General features: G+C 40.6%; 1 long non-coding RNA gene across 7 annotated transcripts in view; it reads left to right on the top strand.

The window, feature by feature from the left end:
• The window catches only part of LOC309604814, a 44,571-nt gene extending 32,304 nt beyond the window's left edge, over nt 1-12,267 (top strand). For 4 of the 7 annotated variants that reach the window (XR_014231064.1, XR_014231065.1, XR_014231066.1 and 1 more), the window contains 2 exons: nt 8,590-8,702; nt 11,588-11,820. This is a non-coding gene — a long non-coding RNA (uncharacterized lncRNA). Of the gene's footprint in view, nt 1-8,589; nt 8,703-11,587 lie in introns of all 7 variants that reach the window. The other 3 variants (XR_014231061.1, XR_014231062.1, XR_014231063.1) reach the window with 1 other exon arrangement.
• Nucleotides 12,268-12,747: the final 480 nt, after the last annotated feature.

Genomic DNA, 12,747 nt, shown 5'->3' with positions numbered 1-12,747 from the left:
TGAATGTTTGCTGTATGACTTGTGGGCTAAGAGGCATCTTTCAGTATTTAAACATGCATGGTGAACAACTTCAAGGTCCGGTGGCCACCTCCTCTGTGATGTCAGTGATTCCAGTCTACTGACCTTTTTTGTTATCTGAAATGACTGTATTACATGAACATTTTTGCTGGCCTTTTACCCCTCACCTGATAATATAGGGGCCCCATCCCTCCGCAAATCCCACCCCCACCCCAATGTTCCTGGAAGCTCCATAGGCTACCTAACATCCTTCATTCCCAACATATCCACAATGCTTGATCAAGGGCTGCTGCTGCTCTAAGCCGATCTATGAACACTGCCTCCGACCACGCTGCCTGGCATGGCAGTTTCTGCTAGGGACTGTCACCGCTCTGATGGCAACAATGCACACACTGTCGCATTCAGTTATTGTGCTGCAGTCCCTGCTGGAAACTGACACCTCTGCAGGCTGGCACTGCCATGACTCTGCTCTTTCTTCCGGGTTCTCTGGGTCTTTCCCATTGCTCCACTGGATGTCTACTGGGTATCAAAGGAGCACATGGTCTGCAGCAGGGTAGGGAATAATTTCTATCACTCTTTTGTGTTATACACTCAGAGAGAGGTCCCAGAGCATGTTGTTTGAGCTCCAGTGTGTTACAGAGATAGGCAAACAGCTCTTTCAATGTCCACAGACTTGTCTTTTCTCTGAGGCCTGGATCTTCAGCTAAGTGTTTAGGGCAGTGTTGCATTTGAGTAATACCAACCACACTCCACCCAGGTGACCAAGGCACTAATTCTTGGTGTGCCTGTCATGCCTGACTCCATATTCCCCTAGGAGGAGGTCTCTCATATAAGGCACCGCAGGCTTCTGGCAAATAAACTTCCTTAAAGCCACCCTACCAGCTAGCCAGACACACCAGCCATAACGGAGTCACCTGCAATGGACAAGATGAGATCCCTGATCAACCCTGTGCAGCCATGTGCTATCCTAAAGGCTTTTCATGTTTGTAAGCCTTATTTATACTTGTAGGATCACAAGATACTGGAGATCAGAAACCATGCTTTCTACTCCTTTGGTGTCTGTAACACTAGCATAGTCCCATAACTATCCTAACATTCAGCAAAACTAACCTACACAACTCCTCATAATTTGCAAAGTAGTTTTATAAACATTACCTCATTTAGTTTTTACAACCACCCTGTAGTTAGGTTATCAGTATCCTCATTTTGCAGTTGAGATGTTCCAAGCTGTCAAGATGTCCCAAGATCCTCAGTGGTGGAGCTGAGCCTTGACCCCCTATTAACTGACTCCAGTACAGGTCTCTTACCATTACGGCACTGCAGGCGCATCAGGGACAACCTACAGTGCTTATACTCTCAACCTAGCTTCAATCTTCCCTCTGTATGACCTCTCTTTATCCTCCCCATCTCAGCAGGAAGTGTGAAAGAGGACTAAAGACAACACTTTTTTTTTTTACTTTTGGGTTAAGATTCTTTTAAATTATTTATTTATTTATTTACTTATTTATTTATGGCTGCGTTGGGTCTTCGTTGCTGCGCTCAGGCTTTCTCTAGTTGCAGTGAGCGGGGGCTGCTTGTCATTGCGGTGCACGGGCTTCTCACTGCAGTGGGCTTCTCACTGTGGTGGCTTCTCTTGTTGCGGAGCACAGGCTCCAGGCACGCGGGCTTCAGTAGCTGTGGCTCGCGGGCTTAGTTGCTCCGCGGCATGTGGGATCTTCCCAGACCAGGGATCGAACCTGTGTCCTGTGCATTGGCAGGCGGATTCTTCACCACTGCACCACCAGTGAAGTCCAGGGCAACCCATTTTTATTTCATCATTTTTCCTTCCTTTTTCAACTTGCTCTCTTGTGTTTGGGGTCTTCTCTTGCTTGGACCTCTGAGACCTTGTTGTGGACTGAATGTTTGTGTCCGCCCCCCAAATTCATATATTGAAGCCCCAACCTCCAATGTGATGCCTTTGATAGGTAATTAGGTTTAGATGAGTTCCTGAGAATGGGGTCCTCATGATGGGATTTGTGTCCTTATAGGAAGAGAGACCAGAGCTCTCTCTTTCTGAGAGGTGAGGACACAGCAAGATGGCAGTCATCTCCAAGGCAGGAAGAAACTCTTCCTCCTGGAACTGAATCTGCTAGCATCTTAACCTTGGACTTCTCAGCTCCCAGAATTGTGAGAAATAAATTCCTGTTGTGTAAGTCACCCAATCTATCTATTTTGTTCTGGCAACCTGAGCTAACTAATACAGACCTCATAGCCCACTCTTTCTTTGCCGACTCCCAGATCTCTCGCCTGCCATAGTAATGGTAAGGAGAGGATCCCTCATTGCTGCTTTGGTCCTTTGGTTCCTAGGCTTTTCTTGACTTGCTCCTGGGAGGAAACAGTGTGAAGGCAAAAGTGCTGGCTTCATAAGGAGAGAGTCAGAAGATGTCGTTTCAGATTCCAACCCTGCTACTATCTGTGTGAGCTCAGACAAGTCCTTTCATAGCTTCATCCCTTTAAGGCTCACTTTTCTCAGCTGCAACATAAGGGGATTGAAAAACAAGATACAGGATCCTTTCTGGTATGAAATGTTCTGATTTTATCGAGTTGAACTGGCATCCTAGGTTCCTTCTCTGTTGCTTTCTGTCTCTTGACTACCCAGCATTCCTTTTTATCAGCCACAAATTCTGACATTCCATCTGTCCCTCTACCTAAGTGCTGATCATATATTTCATATTATCAGGTGCAATGCTAATGTACACCTTGGCTATTTCCCTGGGAAAGGAAATTTTTGCTTCAGAATCAACTACAGCATAGTATTGTCTTTGTAAATTAAAGAAAAAAAATTTTAGACCAGCTTCTCAAAGACAGGGAGTTCATTTCTCTGAAGCTAGTTCATGTATACAATGTAGGAGGTGTTTATGGCTTGTTGGTTTATATAACTTGAAGTTAAGTGGTCTGCTCTGTTTTGTTTTAGATCTTTTCTTTTTTTTTTTTTTTTTTTAGATCTTTTCTTTATCCCACTACTTTTGATGTACTTTGCACAGCTTTGCTGTACTACTGTCTTCTATGGAAACTTGGCTAACCTCTTTCCATTATTTTGGTGTGGTAAGCAAATATCATTCTAGTTCTTTCCCCAATTCATACCTCAAACCCCATCCCGGAAGAGATGTAATTCATGATCTCCTCTTGGGTCTGTCAGATACTTGGAACAGCTGGTCCCGTGGCTGCATCTTTTCTGCTGTGAAACCCCAGCTTTAGCGGTATGCGTGTTCAATTTTTTTCCCCCCAAGTCGACAGGGTTGGTTTGCAAATGGGCCCTCTTACACAGAGGGCAAGGAGAGAATGAAGAAAGAGGCCAACCTCTCCAAATTGGTAGGTGGCAGGTTTAATAAGCAAAGGAACTTATTTACAACGCTTGTCTTGGGCGGAGGCAAGATGAATAGGTCTCCATACCCCCACACTTGAATCTTAAATGTTTATATAGAGGTCTTAACTGGGTTCAGTTACATATTCAGTCCAGATGGATTCAACAGCACCCTACTCTCTCAAGGCTGCATCCTTGGAACAGCTCCTACTGAGGGAAAGGTAGGCAGAGTGTACATTCCAAGGACAGGGAAGGGAGTGAAGGGCCTCCAATTGCCCGGGTCCACCTGAAGGGTCAGCCAGCAGTCACATCCTTTCGATGACCTCCTCCAACATACAGGGTACTACATAAACATGTGGTAGCTGAAAAAACTCAGCCCATGAGACTATCTCCAAATGAGACTGCAATCAACAACCCTTGGGGTCTATCAACAAGGGATAGACAAGAAATAAGCAGACATTGCTACTGCCACCGAACGAGATGAGCTTTTTATAACTGTGAGGGATTCTTCAGGGACTGCAGGACAAGGTTGCCAGCTGATCAGTGGGATCAGCTGTGTGGCCTATTTAAGTCATTGCATATGAAGCTGGGTTTGTATCTTTGAGAGCTCTTGTTCAATAAAATTGATGAATGGAAATGGGGAGATATTTTATTTCCTCCTCCTGTGAAATTCTCCCTCCCCGAGATAGTTCTCATACACTCTTCTTTCCCTGAAGTATGTGTTCTTTATAGAAATAAAACTGACTCTGATTCTGGATTCTACAGGTCGAAGAGTAGTTCAGACTTTCACCCTCCCCACTGGCTTCCCTGAAAGCACCTCTTCTCACAAAGACCTTGGTGTTTGGATGAAAAGCTTGATTCCTGCCCCCACCCCCACCCCGCCTTTACTGAACTCCATTTAGCCGGGTCTCTATTGGTAGAGAATTTCTTCCTGATGAGTTTTTCTTTAATAAAAAAAATTTATCACCTTTATTGAGATATAATTCACATATCATAAAATTAACCTATTTAAAGTGTACAAGGTAAGGGTTTTAGTATATTCCCAGACTTGTGCAATCATCACCACAATCTAAGTTTTGAATATTTTCATCACCTGAAAGGGAAACGCTGTGTCCATTAGTAATCATACCCATTCCTCTCTATAGCCCAATGCTGCCAGCCCTAGCCAACCACTAATCTAATTTCTGTTTCTATGGATTTGCCTATTCAGGACATTTAATATATATGGAATCATACAATATGTGACTTTTGTATCTTCTTTCACTTAGCAAAATGTTTTTAAGGTTCATCTGTTGTACCATGTATCAGGACTTCATTTATTTTTATTGCTGCATAATAATCCATTATATGGATATACCATATTTTGCTTATCCATTCATCAGTTAATACACATTGGGTTGTTTTTGCGCTATTACGAATAACGCTGCTATGAACATTCGTGTACAAATTTTTGTATGAACATGTTTTCATTTCTCTTGGCTATACGTAGGAGTTGGAATTGGTCATATGGTAACTCTGTGTTTGACTTTTTGAGGAACTGCCAAACTATTTTTCCAAAATGACTGTACCATTTTGTATTCCCACCAGCAATGTATGAAAGTTCTGATTTCTCCACATCCTCACCAACTCTTTTTATTGTCTGTCTTTTTTATTTTAGCCATCCTAGTGGCCATTAAGTAGTATCTTACTGTGGGTTTGATTTGCATTTCCCTAAGGACTAATGGTGTTGAGTATATTTTTATGTGCTAATTGATCATTTGTAGATCTTCTTTGAAAAAATACCTATTCGAATCTTTTGCCTACTTTTAAACTGGATTATTTGTGTTTTTAATATTAAGTTGTAAGAATTCTTTATATATTCTGGACACAAGTCTTTATCAGATATATGATTTGCAAATATTTTCTCTCATTTGATAAGTCATCTTTTCACTTTCTTGATGGTACTGTTTACAGCACAAATTTATTTATTATTATTTACATTTTTATTTTGATGCAGGCCAATTTATCATTTATTTTGTCTGCTGTGCTTTTGGTGTCATAGCTAAGAAACCATTGGCAACCCAAAGTCATGAAAATTTACTCCTACATTTTCTTCTAAGAGTTTTATAACTCTTACTTTTAAGTCTATGATCTATTTTGAGTTAACTTTTTGTGTATGGTGTGAGGTAGAAGCCCAACTTTATTCTTTTGCATTGATATATATGATTTTATGCCAGTACCACACTGTCTTGATTACTGTAGCTTTGTAGTAAGTTTTGAAGCAGGGAAGTGTGAGTCCTATAACTTTGCTTTTTCTAAGATTGTTTTGACTATCCTAGGACCCTTACTTTTCATGTGAATTTTAGGATCAACTTGTCAATTTCTGCAAAAGAAGTCATGTAGGATTTTGACAGGAATTGCATTGAATCTGCAGATCAATTGCAGGAGCATTGTCATCTTAACAATATTATATCTTTCAATCTATGGACATCTTGCCGCTCATTTAGATCTTCTTTCAACAATGTTTTGTTGTTTTCAGTGTACAAGTCTTGCATTTCTTTTGTTAAATGTATGTCTAAGTATTTTATTCCTTTGGATGTTATTATAAATGGAATTGTTTTCTTAATTTCATTTTCAGAATTTTCATTGCTGGTGTATGGAAATATAATTGATTTTTGTATATTTCTCTTGCAGCTTGCAACCTTGCTGAACTCACTTATTAGTTCAAATGGTTTTTTAGTGGATACCTTAGGATTTTCTATATACAAGATCATGTCATCTGCAAACTGAGATAGTTTTACTTCTTCCTTTCCAAGTTGGATGCCTTTTATTTCTTTTTTCTTGCCTAATTGCCCTTTCTGGAACCTCTGGTACAATGTTAAAAGAGGTGGAAAGAGTGGACAGGAGAGTTTTTAAAAGGCTTTATTTTCCCTGGAGACCTGGTTAGAAAGAGTCTAACAAATAACGACACTGAAGAAGTAGAATCAATGGCTTCCCACTTGTCCTGGGGACAAAACGAGATTAAACTACCTCTTTGGAGAAACTATTTTTAGCTCTTATGCAGTCTTGGGGTCCTGATTTAATGGTAGTTAGGACTCTTTCATCTTTCCTTTCTCTTAAATCGAAGTCCAAATGGATCTTTGCCAACTACCCCTTCTTGTACCCTTCTTCCAGCCTTCTGTTTCCTTTCAGGGGCAGAGTCCTATGTGCTCAGTTTTCTGGAGGGTGCTTGATTGCCCAGCAAACCCTTCACTTTTCTTTTGGCTTTTTTTTTTTAAAATAAATTTATTTATTTATTTATTTATTTTTGGCTGTGTTGGGTCTTCGTTTCTGTGCGAGGGCTTTCTCTAGTTGGCGGCAAGCGGGGGCCACTCTTCATCGCGGTGCGTGGGCCTTTCACTGTCGCGGCCTCTCTCGTTGCGGGGCACAGGCTCCAAATGCGCAGGCTCAGTAGTTGCGGCTCACGGGCCTAGTTGCTCCGCGGCATGTGGGATCTTCCCAGACCAGGGCTCGAACCCGTGTCCCCTGCATTGGCAGGCAGATTCTCAACCACTGCGTGACCAAGGAAACCCTCTTTTGGCTTTTTAAGAAGTGCCTTGGGATCCCCACATTTCTGCAAGATAAACTGTTCAGAACAAAGCTAGATTTTGGATGACAGCCCTAGAGCACCAGTCATGTCTGCCTGAACTCTCAGAAGAGAGAGAGTATACACTTTCGGATAAAACTTTCCTATTTTTCTCTTGCTTTACTTTTGCCAGTATATGCTGAGTGCTACAAGGTACCAGCACTGCGTTAGATTCTGTACATGTTGAAATAAAGTGATGAAGAAATGCTCTGAACATACAGAAGTCCTTGGCCTCAAGGAAATCACAATTTAACGGGGAGGCATTAATTTATTTAAGAAATATCTACTGAGTATTTATTGTGTCCCAGGCACAGTGTGAAGACCTGGATAGTAGCTAACAAAACAGATACGTTCCTGCCTATCTGGAGATTGCTATTTAATTAGAGAGCCATTCATGTAAAGTGCTTAGACTGTTAAAAATAAGTTAGGCTGTTAAAAATGCTACCATAGATTAATAATAATAATAATTTTAGCAATCATTTGTAGAGCACCAATTATCACTACTGTATTTTAAATGTAGCAATTTATTCAATCCTCCCAATACTCCTGTGAAATAGGTGTTGTTATTATACCTATTTTACAGTTGAAGAACTGAGGCCCAGAGAGGTTAAATAGTTTTCTTAAGATCACACAACTAATACCTTGTGGAGTCAGGATGTGAACTCATGCTTGGGAGCCCCAGGGGGGAAAAAAAATGCTGTGACTAATTTTTACGGAGATTGTAAAATTCCTGCGCTGAGCTGTGCTTTAAAGAAGTAGTAGAATTTCAGGTAACAGATGGGTGAGCTTCAAGGGTATTCCAAACACAAGGAGAAGCAGGAGCAAAAGTTAAGGAGAAAGTGCAGAATGTACTTTGACAGGAAAGGAGCCCACGGCACTCCTGGGTGGAGAAGGGTTGGGTGGGAAGATACACGAAACTTGAGAAGCTGAAAAAGAAGTTGCTGCCAGGTTGCAAGAGTTTTTGAATTGGACTTAACTAAACAATAAATCCATAAATACTTGATGCTTGGAAGTCACAGGAAAAAAATCTCTAGAGAAATCAAAGTTGTTATTAAAATTGGTATGAAATTAAGGACGAAGGATTTGATTCCTACTTTGGTTTCCACATCCAGCTTTTAGTGGAATGTGGCTCAACTCAGAGCTTAGAGTTGTGGTAGGGTCGGAGGTTAAACCCTATTATCCTACTTCATCATATCTTGCCCCTATTTTTAACTTAGAATTTAACTCAATGTTATCATCTTAATTAAAAATAAAAAGAAATTAGGGCGTTTTAATTTTATTTTGAAAAATAGACTTAAAAACCACATACAAGTGTTTAGTTTCTTAAAGGCAGATTATTGCATAAAATAAAGACATTATTATAAGTATAATCAGTAATTTTTACGTATATGGTTTTAAATGAATTTTAGAAGGAAAAAATGCCACCAGGATTGAATTTTTCTTTCTCATAGAGCTCCTATAGTGTTTTCACAGAGCACTTGCATTCTGCAGAAAGTTTGGGAATGCACACAATTTCTCAGACTGTTGCATAGCAATGATAAAAATATTGTAGTATTTTTCTTACGTATATACTTTGAATAAATTTTAGAAGAAAAAAATCATTGGCATCTTTTATTTTAAACAGGCCATAGACACTGGAATACTCTCAAGTTTGGGAAGACAACTCACTTTGGAGATTCAAAGGCCTGGATTTGCTTCCAGATTCACCGCGTCCTGGCTGTGTGAGCCAATCATCAGGTTGGTCAAGTAAACTGACCATCTATAAAGTGGAATAATAACTACTTTATGAAGCTGTGAGAGTGCTTTCATTGGACATATAGAATTGCACCATAAACACAAATATGTCCAACCTCCAAAGACAGAACTGTACATTCTTAGTCAACCAACCAAAACATTTAAAACTATAATTTTCTCTTTTTAACTCTGAAGTTAATCCATTTTTACAGCCCTAATTCTATTCTCAGTCTTCCTAATCTTTTGAAAGTAATTTGGAAAGCAGCATGTTATTGTTTATATGCTTTTAGCACTGAGAGGGAGAAAATTAATACTTGAGTGCATGCTATGTACCAGACTCTAATCCAGGTTCCTCTACGTATTTATGATAGTTGATTCTTCTAAAGACCCCACGAAGTAGGAGTGATTTTCCAGAAAAGGAAACTGAGGCTCAGAGATGAACCTGGAAGTGGAAAAGCCCACTGGAAAGCTTAGGTCTAACTGCCTAAGCGAGGTCTAACCCTCACTCTTTTTACTCATTATTCCAGGCTGCCCTTTAAACATGCCAAAAGAATAAAATTATTTTAAAAATAAGAACAAACAGAAATAATTTCATCCTTAAGAAGTCTTTTAAAATGCCACGAGGACTCTAGGGATAACCGGAGACATCCCTGGGTGGCACAAAGCCACAGTTGTGGACTGTTATCCCAGCCCAAAGCGCCACTGTAACTTTAGCCCACTGTACTTTCTATTTGGCCATAAAGACATCCAGCTTCCTGGAGCCGGCTTCCATTTGGATTCCAGCTTCCTGGCTCCTGCTGTGGGATTGTGGTTTTCAACTGCCTGTAGTTTAAACAGAGAGGACTAGAAAGCCTAAGTGGAATGGAAAAGGGAGTCCAGCTAGGAATCATGTAGTTTAGAACTTTGACCAGCAGGTGTTGCTGCAGACAAGGGAGAGGGCTACTTTCGGCCTTAGAGGCAGATGATGGATTTTCTAGTTTAACTGAGGAAAATTGTGGTGGCAATGAAGCAATCGAAGGTAGGTTAGCTATCTACAGAAATCAATCCCAATAGTATAAATTTTTCTTAACCAACAGCTGGAAAAACTGGTAGAAAAATTAAGCAAACCCCAATTATAATGCAAGGAAGCTGCCGTAAAAATTGTGTTTCTGTAGTGTCTACCAAAACAATGCAAGGCTGTTTGAAGGTGAGCACTAAAAACTGAGAGGCAATTCCCAAGGCAGGTGTAGCAGAGATGATGGCTTTGTAGTCAGGAGAGATGTGAAGATAAAGTGAAAAGAGGAAAGCTGCAGTTCTGTCGGTTTAGAGCCAGGGAAATAAATAACTTCTGTCTAACGTAGACCTTTGAAGCGTGCCTTTATTTTCTGTGAAATGTGGTGAATTCCTAGAATTGAGATACACTTCTATATTCAAGGGAAAGAAAAGGATCCAAATATGCCAAAATCTTAATATTTGTTGATTATCACACTTTTCATTTAAGAGAAAGAAAGAAAATGTTAAACATATATATATATATATATATATATATATATATATATTTTTTTTTTTTTTTTTTGGTCGAGATGTGCAGCATGCAGGATCTTAGTTCCCTGACCAGGGATGGAACCTGTGTCCCCTGCATTGGGAATGCAGAGTCTTAACCACTGAACCTCCAGGGAAGTCCCAAACATATTTTTTTAATTAGTATAAATATTTGGTAGTTGATCACAGAGTAAGTGTAACTTACTTTAAGGATCATATCCTTTTGTGAAAAAAGTTGTTCTGAATGAACTTTTTCTTTATTAAATATATTTTCCCACTGATTTTCCTTACAAAACCACAGGTGTATTTACCTGAGGAAAACATTGATCCCAGATGATAATATAGTCACATCTAAGAATGCAGAAAACCTTAAAAAAAATCACACTTAAAGATCTTTTGGATGATCTAAAGGGTAATTATTTAATAATAATCTAAAAATGCTTAAACCGTATCCTAGGACATATGCAGAGTAGCAAGGGTAATTTTTATGTTTCATTTAGTAGCTTGAATGGTTCCATTAAAAAGAAAAATGTAGGCAAGCAGGACAGAAAATCCTTGACTGAAAGCTGCTCTCAAGCCCCCTCCCCAAGATACTTTACAGCAGGAGACTATGTACTTACTTTGCTCAGACCTGTTTCTGGGCACCCAGAGGATGCACGTGGTCATGACTAGGTTGGTCTGGGATAGGAAAGGAAAGGCAAGAGCCACACAGCTGAGGTGGTAACTCAGAGCACTGCCCCAGCAGAGAGAAGATGCACCTTCAGCTCACCCCGAGGACCAGGGCACACTGAGTGTCCTGACAATGTGTATCCAACAGTGACCTGATTTCTGTGTGACGGCAGAATTTATAGAATTTATAACTGGTTAATAATGGCCTTGTTTGGGAATACGTGGCATGTAAACATTATATGATGTTGCCTTTTGTCATACAGAATTTCTGAATAATGCTTCTGTGTCACTGAATGCTCATATAATGCTAGCTTCTTTCAGAGCAGTAATGAGCTGGGACAATGTAAAGTGAGGGGTTAGACTTTCTTCAAGGCCCCGATGCCTCTGAGAATCTATGGAGTTATGTGGTGAGGCTGCAGTTTCCTTTCGGGTTGTTGGTAAACTGCTCTGCAGACAGGCTAAGTGGGCCTTTAAAATCATAAAAGAGTTAACGTATTCCCTCCCACTGCTTATATCACTCCCCACTCAGACCTTAGGTCCGCAGAGGTTTTGCATCACGTCCAGAAGTTCCTAAGGGCCTATCATATCCATCAAGAATGCCTTGGTTTGCCCTTTTCAAATGTTAGAAACAAAACGCAATGACATTATGGAGGAAAATGTCTCATTTTCATCTTTGAATCTATCTTTTGCTTTTCCAGAAAAGAGCGAATTGGTTATGGTGGTGGATTGGAAGATGGGTGGCGGCTAGCTCTCTGTCTCTGCCCTGGACTGCAGGACTCCCGAGAATCCAGCCCTCAAGCCACCCCTCTGAGTCTGCAGCAGGGCAGGAACACACCTTCCCGTCTGTTTTCTAAGGGCGGCAAAACTCCTGCACGATAAGTAGTGAGTCTCTTCATGGAGCTACTTGCAAGTAAAGCCATCACTTCCATCAGTTTTGCTATCTGTTGTTCTTTATTGATACGCTTCGGTGCCTGCTCTGCCCTGTTCTCCAGAACTCTCCAAGTCTTCTTCTTCCCTGGGTCTAAACTGAGTTTTGGGGGAAACTACTTTTCCTACTAGCTACTACTCTGACAGGGTTTATAATCCAGTGGGGGAGGACCTCAGCTTCCTGGTTTTGAATCCTAATTCTAGGATTCACTTTCTAGCCCTATGACCGTGATCAACTCCCTTAATCCCTCTGTGCCTCATTTTCCTTATCTGCAAAATGGGGATAATAATATATTCTGTCTCACAGGGTTGTTCAAGATTAAGTAAGTTCAGTTATATAAACTGCTTAGCATAGTGCCTGGCAAATTGTTGTTATTGTGAGTTCCTCCCAAACTTAACTCAGTTCTTGGTATTCGACAAATAATTATTAAATACATACATCTAAACTGTTTTCCTTTTTCCCTGATGATCTTCATTCATCAATCCCCTCCCTAATTTTCCATATTATTCTCACCAAAGAGGACTCTTCAGGGAAATCTCCAGCAAGTCTTTGTCCAAGTCTCAATAGGACACGGCATCTACTGGCCTCTATCCATACAGGCACAGAGCGTAAATCACAGAATACACAGCATACACATTCTGGCCATTACTAGGGACAAGAGTGAGCTGCCTACCTCTTCTTCTGGGAAGTTAGACCAACGCTCCATTTTCTAGTTTCTCCCCAGAGGCTTCTTTGTTTCTGACACCCTCCAGAGAGCAGCAGAAGTCTCCGTACCTGATGTTCAAATGATCTCCACCGGTGGAGGAGGGGCTGTAAAGTTGCTATGAGAATGGTTTCAGTGCTGCTCCTGCAGCCGTCGGAGCAAAAGATTTTTTCCCCTTGCCTTACTGCTCATAAGTTTTCTATTGAGACCCCCATCCTCCTCCTTTC

The sequence above is a fragment of the Balaenoptera borealis genome (genome assembly GCF_965194805.1).
Source record: "Balaenoptera borealis genome assembly, chromosome: 11".
In the NCBI taxonomy this organism is placed as follows: domain Eukaryota; kingdom Metazoa; phylum Chordata; class Mammalia; order Artiodactyla; family Balaenopteridae; genus Balaenoptera; species Balaenoptera borealis.
This window is presented reverse-complemented; position numbering and strand designations above follow the sequence as displayed.